Source organism: Arachis stenosperma, chromosome 3, assembly GCF_014773155.1.
Source record: "Arachis stenosperma cultivar V10309 chromosome 3, arast.V10309.gnm1.PFL2, whole genome shotgun sequence".
Lineage (NCBI taxonomy): Eukaryota > Viridiplantae > Streptophyta > Magnoliopsida > Fabales > Fabaceae > Arachis > Arachis stenosperma.
The window spans coordinates 118,847,064-118,852,034 of NC_080379.1; the positions used below are offsets into that span (position 1 = coordinate 118,847,064).

General features: G+C 35.4%; 1 non-coding gene across 1 annotated transcript; it reads right to left on the reverse strand.

The window, feature by feature from the left end:
• Positions 1-1,623: 1,623 nt before the first annotated feature.
• On the reverse strand, positions 1,624-1,727 carry LOC130972465 (small nucleolar RNA R71). Its single transcript, XR_009083631.1, has one exon. It is a non-coding gene; the product is annotated as a small nucleolar RNA R71 (small nucleolar RNA).
• Between the last annotated feature and the right edge of the window lie 3,244 nt (positions 1,728-4,971).

The following is a 4,971-nucleotide window of genomic DNA, read 5'->3' on the forward strand; positions in this document are numbered from 1 at the left end:
TCTTTTCTTGAAAATTTTCAAAAAAAATAAATCCTGATGTTCATCTTGATCTTCAAAGTGTTCTTGGTGTTCATCTTGACATTCATAGTGTTCTTGCATGCATCATATGTTTTGATCCAAAATTTTCATGTTTTGGGTCATTTTTATGTGTTTTCCTCTTATCACTCAAAATTCAAAAATAAAAAATATCTTTTTCTTTTTTCTCTCATAAATTTCGAAAATTTGAGTTGACTTAGTAAAAATTTTTTAAAACTTAGTTATTTCTTATAAGTCAAGTCAAATTTTCAAATTTAAAAATCTTATCTTACTAAAATCTTTTTCAAAAATTAAATCTTTTTCATTTTTCTTCTTATTTTTCGAAAATTCTTAAAATTTAATTCCAAAATCTTTTTCCTATCTTTATTTCAAAATTTCAAAAAAATTTACTAACAATTAATGTGATTGATTCAAAAATTTGAAGTTTGTTACTTTCTTGTTAAGAAAGGTTCAATCTTTAAATTCTAGAATCATATCTTTTAGTTTCTTGTTAGTCAGGTAATCAATTTTAATTTTAAAAATCAAATCTTTTGCAACTATATCTTTTCAATCATATCTTTTCAAATAATATCTTTTTCAAAATTTTTTTTATTTAAAAAATATCTTTTCTAACTTCCTATCTTTTCAAATTGATTTTTAAATCTTTTTCAACTAACTAATTGACATTTTGTTTATTTCTTATCTTTTTCAAAACCGACTAACTACTTTTTCCTCTCTAATTTTTGAAAATTCCTCACCCCTTTTTCAAAATTCTTTTTAATTAACTAATTATTTCAAATTCTAATTTTAATTTTATTTATTCTCTTAATTTTCGAAAATCACCAACTCTTTTTCAAAATTAATTTTCAAAAATTCTATCTCTCATCTTCTTCTATTTATTTATTTATTTACTAACATTTCTCTTCATCTCAAGAATTCGAACCTACTCCTCCCCCTTGTGTTTGGATTCTTACCTTTTCCTTCTTCTATTCTTTTCTTCTTCTACTAACATAAAGGAATCTCTCTACTGTGGTAAAGAGGATCCCTATTATTATTTTCTGTTCCCTTCTTTTTCATATGAGCAGGAGCAAGGACGAAAATATTCTTGTTGAAGGAGATCCTGAACCTAAAAGGACTCTGAAGAGGAAACTAAGAGAAGCTAAATTACAACAATCCAGAGACAACCTTACAGAAATTTTCGAAAAAGAAGAGGAGATGGCAGCCAAAAATAATAATGCAAGGAGGATGCTTGGTGATTATACTACACCTACTTCCAAGTTTGAAGAAAGAAGCATCTCAATCCCTACCATTGGAGCAAATAATTTTGACCTGAAACCTCAACTAGTTGCTCTAATGCAACAGAACTGCAAGTTCCATGGACTTCCATCAGAAGATCCCTACCAGTTTTTAACTGAGTTCTTGTAGATCTGTGAGACTGTTAAGACTAATGGAGTAGATCTTGAAGTCTACAGGCTCATGATTTTCCCTTTTGCTGTAAGAGACAAGGCTAGAACATGGTTGGACTCACAACCTAAAGATAGCCTGGACTCATGGGATAAGCTGGTCGCGGCCTTCTTGGCTAAGTTCTTTTCTCCTCAAAAGCTGAGCAAGCTCAGAGTGGATGTTCAGACCTTCAAACAAAAAGATGGTGAATCCCTCTATGAAGCTTGGGAAAGATACAAGCAGATGACCAAAAGGTGTCCTTCTGACATGCTTTCAGAGTGGACCATTTTGGATATATTCTATTATGGTCTATCTGAGTTCTCTAAGATGTCACTGGACCATTCTGCAGGTGGATCCATTCACCTAAAGAAAACGCCTGCAGAAGCTCAAGAACTTATTGACATGGTTGCAAATAACCAGTTCATGTACATGATGAGCGGATAATTTGTACGCTTTTTGGCATTATTTTTAGTATGTTTCTAATAGGATTTAGTTAGTTTTTAGTATATTTTTATTAGTTTTTAGTTAAAATTCACTTTTTCGGGCTTTACTATGAGTTTGTGTGTTTTTCTGTGATTTCAGGTATTTTCTGGCTGAAATTGAGGGACCTGAGCAAAAATCTGATTTAGAGACTGAAAAGGACTGCAGATGCTATTGGATTCAGACCTCCCTGCACTCGAAGTGGATTTTCTGGAGCTACAAAAGCCCAATTGGCGCGCTCTCAACGGCGTTGGAAAGTACACATCCTGGGCTTTCCAGCAATATATGATAGTCCATTCTTTGCCCAAGATTTGATGGCCCAAACTGGCGTTCAAAGTCACCTTCAGAATTCCCAGCGTTAAATGCCGGAACTGGCACCAAAGTGGGAGTTAAACGCCCAAACTGGCACAAAAGCTGGCGTTTAACTCCAAGAAGAGTCTCTACACGAAAATGCTTCAATGCTCAGCCCAAGCACACACCAAGTGGGCCCAGAAGTGGATTTTTATGTCATTTACTCATCTCTGTACACCCTAGGCTACTAGTTCTCTATATATAGGACCTTTTACTATTGTATTTTCATCGGGGGATCTTAGATCATCTTTAGGTCTTTGAATCCTTTGATCATGTTTTGGGGACTGGCCTCACGGCCATGCCTAGACCTTGTTCTTATGTATTTTCAACGGTGGAGTTTCTACACACCATAGATTAAGGTGTGGAGCTCTGCTGTACCTCGAGTATTAATGCAATTACTATTGTTCTTCTATTCAATTCCGCTTGTTCTTTGTCCAAGATATCACTTGTTCTTCAACTTGATGAATGTGATGATCCGTGACACTCATCATCATTCTCACCTATGAACGTGTGACTGACAACCACCTCCGTTCTACCTTAGATTGGGTGAATATCTCTTGGATTCCTGATACACGATGCATGGTTGATCGCCTGACAACCGAGTGCTCGCCTGACAAACGAGCCAGCCATTCCGTGAGATCAGAGTCTTCGTGGTATAGGCAAGAACTGATGGCGGCATTCAAGAGAATCCGGAAGGTCTAACCTTGTCTGTGGTATTCTGAGTAGGATTCAATGATTGAATGACTGTGACGTGCTTCAAACTCCTGAAGGCGGGGCGTTAGTGACAGACGCAAAAGAATCAATGGATTCTATTCCGGCCTGATTGAGAACTGACAGATGGATAGCCGTGCCGTGACAGGGTGCGTTGAACATTTCCAATGAGAGGATGGGAGGTAGCCACTGACAACGGTGAAACCCTTGCATAAGCTTGCCATGGAAAGGAGTAAGAAGGATTGGATGAAGACAGTAGGAAAGCAGGGAGACGGAAGGGAAAGTATCTTCATACGCTTATCTGAAGTTCTCACCAATGATATACATAAGTATCTCTATCTTTATCTTTATGTTTTATTCATCATCTATACCCATTTGAGTCTGCCTGACTAAGATCTACAAGGTGACCATAGCTTGCTTCATACCAACAATCTCCGTGGGATCGACCCTTACTCGCGTAAGGTTTATTACTTGGACGACCCAGTGCACTTGCTGGTTAGTTGTGCGAAGTTGTGTAGTGATCACAATTTCGTGCACCAAGTTTTTGGCGCCGTTGCCAGGGATTGTTTTGAGTATGGACAACTGACGGTTCATCTTGTTGCTTAGATTAGGTATTTTTCTTCAGAGTTCTTAAGAATAAATTCTAGTGTTTCATGATGATCTGTTGAAGTCTGGCTGGCTGAGAAGCCATGTCTAATCTTATTGGACCGAGGTTTCAACCTATCATCACAAGAGCTTGTTGATTTCTATCAATCTTGCTATTGGAGCAATGATCTGCTAAGGCTTGGCTGGCCATTGGCCATGTCTAGTGTTTTGGACTGAAGCTTTCTTTGAAAGCTTGGCTGGCTGTGAAGCCATGTCTAATTCCTGGACCGGAGTCTTAGACTAACATTGCAATGATTCCTGAAATCCAAATTGAGAATTCTGAAACCTTTATTTTCTATTTTCATATAATTTTCGAAAAAGCACAAAAAAATTATAAAAATCACAAAAACCAAAAATATTTTTATGTTTCTTGTTTGAGTCTAGTGTCTAATTTTAAGTTTGGTATCTTGCATGCATTGTTTATTTGATCTTGGTTCTATTTTCAAGTCAATAGTACAGGGAACTGAAGATTCAGAACATGCAGCAGAGGAATTACACAGAAAAAGCTGGGCGTTCAAAACACCCAGTGAAGAAGGACAGACTGGCGTTTAAACGCCAGCCAGGGTGCCTGGTTGGGCGTTTAACGCCCAAAAAGGTAGTGCATTGGGCGTTAAACGCCAGAATGTGCACCATTCTGGGCGTTTAACGCCAGGATGGCACAAGGGGGAGGATTTTGTTTTCAAAATCAATTTTTTTTTCAAGTTTTCAAAGTTTTTCAAAATCAAATCTTTTTCAAATCATATCTTTTCAATCAAATGTTTTCAAAATCAATTTCTTTCCTTTTTCAAAGATACTTACTAACAATTAATGATTTGATTGAACATTTTAAGTATGTTGCCTTTTCTGTTGAGAAAGGTTTAATGTTTGAATCATATCTTTTCTTGTTAAGCAAGTCATTAATTTTTAAAATCAAATCTTTTTTAAATTGTTTTCAAATCATATCTTTTCAATCATATCTTTTTAAAAGCATAATTTTTTTTATCATATCTTGTTAATCACATCTTTTTCAAAACAGTTTTTAATCATATCTTTTTGATTTCTAATTTCAAAATTTTTTTCAAAAATTACTTGATTTCTTTCCCACTCATGGTTTTCGAAAATCAATTAAAGTTTTTCAAAATGTTTTCAAAATCTTTCACTTAATTTTCGAAAATTTATTCCGCTCTTTTCACATCCTTCTATTTATGGAGTACCACTCTTTCTCAATGCACAATTCGAACTCTATCTGATTAAGTTCGAATTCTTCTCCTTCTTCCTTCTATTTTTCTTCTTCTTTGACACCTCAAGGAATCTCTATACTGTGACATAGAGGATTCCATATTTTCT